General features: G+C 34.0%; 1 long non-coding RNA gene and 1 other non-coding gene across 2 annotated transcripts; one reads left to right on the top strand and one right to left on the bottom strand.

The window, feature by feature from the left end:
* Positions 1 to 1,147: 1,147 nt before the first annotated feature.
* LOC121210503 (small nucleolar RNA R71) lies at positions 1,148 to 1,253 on the bottom strand. The gene has a single exon (XR_005905621.1). It is a non-coding gene; the product is annotated as a small nucleolar RNA R71 (small nucleolar RNA).
* Positions 1,254 to 9,422: 8,169 nt separating this feature from the next.
* On the top strand, positions 9,423 to 10,406 carry LOC107891879 (uncharacterized). Its single transcript, XR_001682332.2, has 2 exons — positions 9,423 to 9,726; positions 10,040 to 10,406. It is a non-coding gene; the product is annotated as an uncharacterized lncRNA (long non-coding RNA).
* Positions 10,407 to 11,457: the final 1,051 nt, after the last annotated feature.

Here is an 11,457-nt window from a genome sequence, read left to right as displayed (position 1 = left end):
AATTTTTATCTTCTCAAAAAAGTGCTTTTGGGCCAATTTTTGACTTGGGAGAAACACTTTTTCTCTAAAAAAAGTAGCTTGTTTAGGAATGCTTTTATTTCAAAAGTGCTTCTTAAAATAGATATTAGCATAGTTTAGGAATTTTTACGAATTAAGATATTAAGTAAAGAAACTGCGTAATTTAAATTAATAATGACAAATGAAATCTAGATGAATTCTTTTCTGGGTATTGTTTTGCTTCTTGGTTTTTACTCGATTATTTTCGTGTTTAGTTCTTTACCGTGTTCGTTAGTTAATTAATTTAGTTATTTTTAATTTTTAATCAATCACTCAATTTATTCGGTTAAGTAATAGAAAGACAATAATTATTAGTATTTTTAGTCTTCGTGGAAACCATATCTTTGCTCACCATAGTTATATTATTAATTGATAGGTACACCTGCCTTAGTCAAAATTTTAGTAGTTTAGCGACGCATCAAGTTTTTGGCACCGTTGTTGGGGATAAGAGTATTAGGAAAACTTTATTTCTATTAATTTAGTCATTTTTATTTTTATTTTATTTGATTATTACAGGTTCCTTTAGTTTATGACTAGAGGCAACCTAGTAGAACTAATAATTTTCGACAGTGAAATAAAAAAGACAGCTTGCAAAAATCGTAGAGAAGTTAGAAAAGCAAGACAAAGTCAACAGATTTTAATAGACAATTAAGAGCAAAATGATATTATTGTGGAGATGGATGATAATAAAAATAACCAACAACCTCCTGCACGTCCTACTTCTCGGACTATGTATGACTATGCTAAACCCACTCTGATTGGGGCTGAATCGAGTATTGTCGGATTGGCTATTGCTGCAAACAATTTTGAGATTAAGTCTAACACAATTTAGATGGTGCAATAGTATGTTCAGTTTGATGGGTTTCAAGATGAAGATCTGAATGCTCATTTCACTAATTTTCTGGAGATCTGCGACACATTTAAGATTAATGGTGTTACTGATGATGCCTTACGCTTACAATTGTTCCCATTCTCTTTGAGGAGCAAGACAAAGCACTGGTTGAATTCACTTCTATGGGGTTCCATCACTACTTGGGCTCAGATGACTCAGAATTTTTTGTTGAAATATTTTCCACCGGCTAAAATAACTAAGTTAAGGAATGACATCTCTTCTTTGGTTCAATTTGACATTGAGACACTTATGATGCATGGGAGAGATTTAAAGATTTGTTGAGAAGTTGTCTTCATCATAAACTACCTTTGTGGCGCCAAGTTCAAATTATTTACAATAGTGTGAACCCCTCAACTAGATAGATGATTGATGCAGCAGTTGGCGAAATATTGAATAACAAAACACCTGAGGCAGCTCAAGAGTTTATTGAGGAGATGTCACTGAATAATTATCAGTGGCAAGTTACAAGAGCAAAACTTGCAAAGGCAGCTAGAGTGTAACGCCCCCACGCCCGAGACCATCACCGGAGTCGAGCTTGAGGGGTTACCGAACATAATTTATCAATTTAAGAACTTCAAATCATTTGTTTCTACATTCACAGCTTTCTAGCTACTCGCGTCACAGTTACAAGAAAAATCATATCTCGAGTTAAAAAACTCGAAATCAAGATCCGTAAATTTTCCCTAAATCTAGACTCATATATCTATTTACTAATTTTTTTCTAGAATTTTTTATTGGGCCAATTAGTACAGTTTATTAATTAAAGTATCCCCTGTTTCAGGGTTCAACTGCTCTGACCTCTGTGTATTACGAATCAGATATATCTCTATAAAAAATTTCAATGACTATGAGGTTTGTTTCTATTAAAACTAGACTCAATAAGGAATCTGTACGTATAAATAAAAACGTCTAATTATTTTAGTAAAATTTATTATGAATTTTTAAAGTCAGAACAGGGGATCCAGAAATCACTCTGGCCCTGTTTCACAAAAGTTTAAATATCTCATAAAATATAATTTATATTCCTATTTTGTTCAATCCACATGAAACTAGACTCATTAAGCTTCAATTTAATAACTTACTCATCATTTAGTTCCATTTATAATTTTTTTAGTGATTTTTCAAATTCATGTCATTGCTGCAGCAATATTCTGTTTTAAGGCAAGTTTCATCTTTCCATGAATTTTTATGAACTAGATAACCTATTAAACTTCCATAATATCAAACATGATCTAAATTAGCCATCACCATGACTTATCAATATCAAACATTTTCTCAACCAAACATGGCCATATCATAAAATTATTTACACAAAATAAGTATATTGCTATACATGCCATACTTAAGTTTTACAAGCCATTTACCCAGATGAAAGTCCTTTGGATAGTGTGATCGAACCTTCGACCCGTCCCGATTCCCGAGCTGGCTTGTTCAAAACTACAGTAAATAAAGACGAGGGAGTAAGCATAAATGCTTAGTAAGTTCATATGTAAATAACAAGTAACATAACAATACAAATATACCAAACAACTTTAGCATGGTATCACCAAAACATATATCACATTTCTAAACATCATTCCTCATCTTACCACCTTATCATTGTTGTATCTATTTTCAACCCGAGGGTTAAGAACATACCTGTCCAAAGTGTCCATTTCACAACACTTACCAAAATGTCGCTTGCATCTTAAGTTTTCTTCCATTTCACTAGAAATTTCACCCGTTGAACACATCGGAATACAACTCGGATACATGGATAATTTGCACATAAGTGCCTCATATGTAATCAAGCTACCATGTAACCCGCCCATAAGTGAACTTGGACTCAACTCAACGAGCTCGGGCGTTCGCATCCATAAGTGAACTCGGACTCAACTCAACGAGTTCGGATGCCTAGTTACATTTCACGAACTCGGACTCAACTCAACGAATTCGGACATTCGCATCCATAAGTGAACTCGGACTCAACTCAATGAGTTCGGATGCTCAACCATCCTAGTGACATGTCACTTGTATCCTAATCTATTCCTAAGGTTCAAACGGGCGTTTTCCTCGATCACACATCTTTGCCGTCTTCCACGGAATATCGAAATCGGTACTTCGGTGATAGTTCATACTCATCAAGTAATTCACAAAATTACATATTATTCAACAATAACCACAAAGCATAATATTTCATGATAATAATCAGCATCATATCATATAAACAACATTAAATTGCTTAAAATGACAATTATGTTACTACATTTACACATGAACTTACATTGGTACCAAAATATAAAGATTTTGCAATTTAGTCCACAATCTTTTCTTTTCCTCGATCGCGACTTGAATCTCGTTTTTCTTGATCTATAATACCAAATTAATCTTATTTAATACATACATTCATCAAAACAGCATTTAATACGAACTTTGGAAAAATTACACTTTTGCCCCTAAACTTTTGCATAATTACACTTTTGCCCCTAGGCTCGGGAATTAAACTTTATTCCTTATTCTTATGTTTTATAATATGCTGATCATTTTTCCCTTCTATGGCAACATCAAATTCTCTCTCTAACATATACTTGTGACTATTAGGTATTTTTGTCGATTAAGCCATTTTACTCGTTTTCACTCAAAACCGAGTAGCACAAGTTGTCTAACATAATTTAAAACCTCATATTCTATCATAAAACATCAAAATACACAAATTTCACCTATGGGTATTTTTCCAAATATAAACCCTAGGCTGAATTATTGCTAGCATAAGCTTAATCGAGCTTCCGGGATTCTAAAAATGTAAAGAACGTTAAAAACGGGGCTTGGAATCACTTACTATAGAGCTTGGAAGCTTGAAACAAACCCTAGCTATGGATAACCCTTGAAATTTTGGCCTAATGAAGAAGATGGACAAAAATTGGCTTTTAATTTTGTTTTTAATTCATTTTAATAACTAAATGACCAAAATACCCTTACTACTAAACTTTCCAAAAATTCCTTCCATGTCCTAATTTTGTCCATGAACTTAAAATTGGTCAAATTGCTATTTAAGACCTCCTCATTAATATTCCAAAACAATTTCATACTAAAAACTTCTAGAATGCAAGTTTTGCAACTTATTCGATTTAGTCCCTCCTTTCAATTTAAGCACTTTAGGCATAGAATTTCATCACGAAATTTTCACACAATCATGCAATCATATCATAAACCTCAAAATAATTATAAAATAATTATTTCTATCTCGGATTTATGGTCACAAAACCACTATTCCGATTAGGCCCTAATTCGAGATATTACATAGAGTTTTTGATATTGATGCAATTTCTATGTTGGCGAGTCAGGTTGGAGCTTTTGGTAAGAAAATTGATGGTTTGAATTTTTCTAAGCAGGTAATTCCGGTAATGCAATGTGATGTGACTGGAGCGGGGATAATTAATCCAGAATATTCACCCTTCAAGTCTAACATGGAACATGAGCAAGTCGACTTTATGGGTAATATTTCTAAACCTCAAAATAACCCCTATAGCAATAGTTATAATTCAGGATGGAGGAATCATCCGAATTTTTTATGGGTCGGTCAAGGAAATCAAATATCACAACCCCCTGGGTTTTTAGCAACCATGTCAGTAAGAAAAGAAACTGAATTTGGAAGAGATGTTGACTAAATTTATTTTAGTGTCAGAATCTAGATTTCAGAACACTGAGACAACTTTGAGGAATTAACAGGCATCTATTCAGGGCCTCAAGAATAAGGCTAGTCAGCTTACTAAGTTGGTTTTAGAGAGACAACAAGATAGCTTACGAAGTAACACTGAAACCAACCCAAAAGAGAAAGTTCATGCAATCACTGTATGAAGTGAGAATGTGTTAGTCGAGCTTGAAAAAGAAACTGAAATTATACGCTGTTGATAAAAATGATAGAGTTAAGGAAAGTAAGAAAGGGTATAAGTCAGTGGTCAGATAATACAAACCACCAATTCCATATCTGGCAAAAGTGAAGAAAGATCGCATGAATGAACAATATGGTAAATTTCTTGAGCTTTAAAAGGAATTGCATATTAACTTACCTTTTGTTGAAGCCCTTTCATAGATGTTAAAGTATACAAAATTTTTAAAAGAGCTGTTAAGAAATAAAATGAAGTTAGACGATCTGTCCACTGTGGAGCTTAATGAGGAGTGTTCGACCATTCTCTAAAAAAAACTACCCACCAAGCTTAAAGATCCAGAGTGTTTTACTATTCCTTATTTTATTGGTAACTTAAATGTAGAAAATTCTTTGGATGATTTGGTTGCTACTATAAATATAATGCCTTATAAATTGTTCAAACAACTTGGTCTCAAGGAACCAAAACCCATTAGGATGACTATTCAATTAGCTGACAGATCAATTAAGTATCTTAAGGGTATTATTGAGAATGTACTTGTTAAAGTCGATAAACTTGTATTACCTATTGATTTCATTATATTAGACATGGATGAGGATACTAAAGTCTTAATTATCTTAGGATGACCTTTTTTAGTCATTGCTAGAGCTATTATTGATCTAGGTAATGGTGAACTTGTGTTGAGGGTAGGTGATGAAAAGATTACTCTTCAAGCACGTAATTTTGTAAGAGTTCCTAGTGAGCGAGATGATACAAGTTATTCTGTTAATGTTAGTAATCGTGGAGCACAATGTTCTTTGCAAAAAATCACCCATGAAAATGTGTTAGAACCATATCCTACTCAAAGTGATAAAATTTGAGGGATAAGTGAAGAGCGAATGGTGCAGCTTGATGAATTAAATGAATGACGAACAAAGACTGATGAGAACCTAAGAATAGTCAAAGAAATAACTAAGCAATGCCATAGTGTGTATTTAAAGAACAAAAATAAATTCAAAGTTGGTGACAAAGTGGTACTAGACAAGTCAGATCCACGAGAGTTCCTTGAAAAGCGTAAGTCAAAAGGGTCGAACCTATTTGTGGTACAGAAAGTATTCTTATATGGAACTATTGAGGTAACACATCTTGAATACGAAAAATTTAAGGTAAATGGTCGTCGACTCAAACTTTATTTTGGTGGTAATATTGATAACGGGATAGAGGAGCTTCGGCTCCAAGATCTGCCTTAATCCTGAACTTAATAAAGGAAGTCGAGCTTAGACTTTAAATAAGCGTTTCTCAAGAGACAACCTGAGATTTTTTTTAAAATTTTAAAATTATTTATTTTACTCTTTTTTTCTTAATTTTTTTAAAAAATATTACTTAATTTAAAAAAACAAAAAAAACCCATACGATTTAGGGTGATCTATACGGCCCTATGAATATTGGAGCTAATTTTTTAAAATTATTTTTGACCTACACGATTTGAGTGGAGGCACATAGCCTGGAGCCACAGACGTGTGACCCATACTGCCATGTATAGGGGCATGAGAGAAGCGAATGAGAACAATACACGGTCTGGGTGATGACACATAGCCTGAACACATGTGTGTGTGATAGACCATGTGAACATTTAGAAAAAAATTTAATGCCACACAGGCATAGTAAGTTACACAGGTGACTCACACGGCCGTATGGCCCAACACGAGTCCAACATACGCCCGTGCCCCTAATTTTCTCTCAATCCCTAATGTTTTCCTTTCTTATCTAGTTGCTTGTCTCTTTCCTCGTGCAAACCTCGTCTCTCCAAATAGTCATCGATCTTGACTTACCGTTCATGCTGCTAACCCCGGTCGTCCCCAATCTCTTTCTCTCTTTCTCTCTTCCTCGTCCCCTTCACTGCTATTCGTGCAAGCCATTAATTTTTCCTCACTTTCCCTTTCCTGACCTCAATCGCTCTACCCTCAATGCTGTCGCTGTTTACCCTTTACTTACAGTCGCCTATCCTTTACCTTGTCGGTTGGCTGACCTTCCCTTTTCACCCCTAAAACCCTTTTTTCCCTAAAAAACCTCAACACAGTCGCCCCTCCTTTCCCCTCTCACAAACATCAGCCAAGCCCCTCTGCTGTCGTTTTTCACCGAACTTTCCTTCTTCTTTGTGCCACTATTGTCTGTCCACCTCTTCCACCATTGGTCTCAAATCTTGTCTTTTTGTTTATCTATTTATGTTATTATTGTCGAAACCATTTTTGGATAAAAAAAAGGGATCGACGTTTTGAAAACAAAATGTGGAGTCGCCACCAATCTTTTGTTTTGGTGTGATTGGATCACCTAAAAATATTTTATTCCAATTTAAATCTATTTTGGCCTACGAAATTTGAGAAAACGAGTTCGGAGCCAGTTACGTATGAAAAAGGATTAGCACCCTCACTACGCCCAAAATTGGTACCAAATTGATTAAGTATCGTCCTTATGTCTAAGATTTAAAGCAATTTTTGAAATATGGTTCCTTTTAAAACATTTAAATGGCTCAAGTTGATCGTCAAAATTCTCTCGTTTCAAAGGAATACAGCATCACATCCAACACGATAGGACACGATCCTTTATACCCTCGAAAACGCGATAAATTTTTGACTTCCAAAAGTTTATATGTTGGAAATTACGAAAGGATGCCCAATTATTTAGTCCAATGAAAAACGAAACCCAACACAATAGGGCATAATTCCTCAAATTTGCAAACATTGACATTGCCTTGTTTTAGAATTTATAAAATACGAGTGAAATACTAAAGGAACATTCAATTATTTGGAATAAACCGGAAATCGAAACCCAGCACGATAGGGCACGATTCCCCGAATTTCCAAACCTTGAACATTGCCTTGTTTTAGAATTTGGAAAACACGAGTGAAATTCTAAATGAATATTCGATTATTTTGAACAAACGGGAAATCGAAACCCAGCACGGTAGGGCACGATTTCTCGAATTTCCAAACATCAAACATTGCCTTCGTTTTAAGGAATTTTCAAATGAATAATTATAAAACCAGCTTGAAATGCATTAATTTGACTTGAAATAAAATGGAATTATGAATTCCGGATCAATAAGTTGAATATTACAATGTGACAATTGCGAATGAAAGGCGAATAAACATGGAACAATATATGTGGATAAGATACTATGCAAATGGGTGACAATAATATGAAAATACGAACGAACGAATTATAATATACATAATGACAATAATCACATAACATATGTCACTTAAATACCAACATTAATAATCAAAAGAATGAAATAAACAACATGAAACCCTTTAAAATAAGTAATGAGACAATTTTAAATAAATAATACATAAAAACAAGTTCAAAAAAAGATGTTATAAAAAGCAATTTTAAGTGAATAGTATAAAACAATTTAAAATCATCAACATACAAAACAATTTTAAGTAAAATAAAGTGACTTAAAATAACAATTTAAAATAACATATAAAAGGTCTAAAATAAATAATATAAAAATGTTAAAGTAAATAATATACATAAAATAAAAATATTTTAATATAAATAATATACAAAAAAAATGAGTAATGTATAAAGAGTTTAAGATACACACATAAATAAATAAATAAGGAAAATAATTTGTAAGATTGAAAATAAATAAACAAATGAAAATAGAAATGAAATCATGGATGAAATTTAAAATCAAACACGTAAATGAATAATAATAATAATAGAGGTAAAATATAGGAATACACAAAATAATATAAGCAGAGGAACTCAAATTATTAAAAAAGATTGAAAAAAAATAAATAAAACAAATATAGTGTAAAGTAAAATAAAAGCAAAAGCATAATATGAAACAATATTAAAAAAAAAATTAAGAAATTGAAGTGAAAACTAAAAAGATTTGATTAAGACAAAAACGGGAAGTCTAAGGCGTAAGTATAGGTAAATCAATAAATATGAAAATAAAATAAAATACAAAGGGTTGGAAAAAAAAATAAAATAGTTTCAAAATTGTATCTAGAGATATACATAAATAAATGATAAAAGAAAATACATATATATATATATATATATTAGATAAATATGCATCTATATAAAAATAATGGCAATAATATCGCGATAACCATTGATTTAATAGCATAATAATAAAACAATTAGTTAAATGCGAGAAATAACAGAAATAGTGATATTAATATCAAGTTAATCCATTTAATAAATAAATAAAGGAAATAACAAGGAAAAGGACTAAGTTGAAATCAAAACAGAATTAAAAGTATAAAATCTAAATGTTAAAACCGCATAAAGATCCAAATAGAATGCACGCGCAAAGGAGAGGGACAGATTGGGAAATAAACCCAAGCCCTCAAAACGCAATGCTTTGATACAGATCCAAATGAGTCAAGGGTAAAATATATGGGGCAAAATCAAGAAAATAAAAGAAATGGATAGGATTGAATTAAATGAAGGTAAAAATATAGAGGGACTAGGGGTGTAAATAACCCTTTTCATGGAAATGCGCGGACACCCCATGGAGAGGGTCGGGTCGCGCACGGGGCGCCTTAAACGGCGCCGTTTTAGTGCTAGTGCCTATGGTGCAAAACGGCACTGCTATTTAAACTAAAATTTTCACTTTTTTTTTATTTCTTCCCTTTTCTTCTACAAAAAAACAGAGAGAGCAGCCCCTCTTTCTATAAATTTTCTGTGCTAGGGTTTCTCAACCCATCATCGTCGTCGCCATAATCGCCGTGGCTCCATCGTGGACGGTGGTCGGAGCCACACGAAGGCCAGATTTTCAACCCTTTTTAAGAGAGTCCGAAAGCAAAGCCCTCCAAACTCGGAAAATGCGAAAGAAAAGGCCTCTCCCCCTCCCTTTTAAGTCCGATTTTGACGACGGGGAATAGATCCGTTGATGTGACGTGGGATTATCCAGTGAGGTTTCTTCTCTTATTTTGTTTAAAATAAATTTGTAATAGAAAATAAAAAAAATAAAAAATAAAAAAATAAAAAAACGAAATGAAACGAAAATGAAAAATAGAAACAGTCAACCTTTTTTTTTTTTGCTTTTTGATTGCTCAATATGCTGTGTGTACCCTTTACAACATTTTGTTTCTGGGCTTATATTGCAGAAAAAAATACACTTGATTTAACGTTATTACTATTGCCTATGCCTTTGTTGTTTCTTTGCTTCCTTTTTGCTTTGTGGTCTTGTTTTGTTTCTTTTTTTTTTTGCTTTCTTTTGCAGACGCACAAAGGTCAACGGGCCGTAAATGGCCGTTTTGGGGCAACGGGACAAAGGGGAGCCGAACCTCGGGCGTTGGACGCGCCGACGACGCACGTGGGAGGGGTACGACACTAGGGGAAACTAGGGTTTCGAAATTGGCTTCGGTTTTGGGCCTATCGGGCTATCCGGGTTTTGGGTTAGGGGTTTAAAATTTTTATTTGGGCCATTTGTAGATTGGATTTTTGTTTTTTTATTCTTTTTTGTGTTTGGGTTGATTAACGATTTTGGGCTCGGGTAAATTTGGGTACCTACAACTATTATTAGCATTTTTATTATTATTACAGTACTATTATTTTTAATACTATTATTATAATTATTGTTGTTTTTATTGTTTTGTCTAATTGTTATTCTGTTTAGTTGGTTGTTATATTAGTATTAGAGTAATTTTTTTAATTATTTCCTTTTGATTTATTTAGATTTTAGTTGTGAGTCGATTTCATTTTCGGATGGTCTAAACTTGGTCTATTATGTTTCATATTTCGGGTTATTCATCTACTGCAATAATTTGTCTTGGTCTTCATATATGTAGTTTTCATCTGTTTTAAGGTACATAAAATGTTGAACACTCATTCAAAGAAACGAAAGGCTATTGGGACCTCATGTTAATAACCGCAACCACTTGCCACCAATACCTCACCTTCGACCACCCACCCCATGAAGAGAGGTACCGACATCTGAAGGACAGAGCATTGGGTTTAGGTCATTGTATCGACTGGGGAGCCCTTCAGACTGTGGGTTTATTCCACTGGTTCATTCACTTTTGGCTGCGACTCTATGGATCAATTTTTCGTGATCATGAAGTCGACTTATGTTGAGCTTACCTTAGAGTTTTGCTCTACTTTTTTCTACAGATAGTGCTATCATCGAGGGAAGAACCACGAGCTATATCATTCCGTCTTGGGGGTAATACTTGGCATTTTAGTATTGCAGGATTTGGTGTCACTCTCGACCTATAATCTAATAATTTTTTGGCCATGCCTTAGTTCTCCACCCTCCCATAGCACATCCATAAATCGGTCTCTTTTTGCTGGTTTGACATATATGAGGTTGCCACTCCATACAACCTGAGCTAATCTAAGGCTCAGTGCCTCCCTTTAGCCCTGCGATACATTCACGTCATTTTAACTCATACTTTGACTTGTTGGAAGGAGAGTATGAGCATCATGGGAGCTTTAGATGCATATTTCTTATAGAGTATGCATGAGCAACACCCGGTTGATCTATCCCACTTTGTAGCCCAGTGTTGTCGCCATCAAAGTGAGCGATCACGGAGATGACCTATCTGTATGAGCCCATATGTAACACGCTTGGTTTGTTACTTTGGCCTCCTCGAGACCCCAAGAAAATTGGTACTCTTTCTTTGGTAGGGGGCATGGCAC

The sequence above is a fragment of the Gossypium hirsutum genome, chromosome A11 (assembly GCF_007990345.1).
Source record: "Gossypium hirsutum isolate 1008001.06 chromosome A11, Gossypium_hirsutum_v2.1, whole genome shotgun sequence".
Lineage (NCBI taxonomy): Eukaryota > Viridiplantae > Streptophyta > Magnoliopsida > Malvales > Malvaceae > Gossypium > Gossypium hirsutum.
This window is presented reverse-complemented; position numbering and strand designations above follow the sequence as displayed.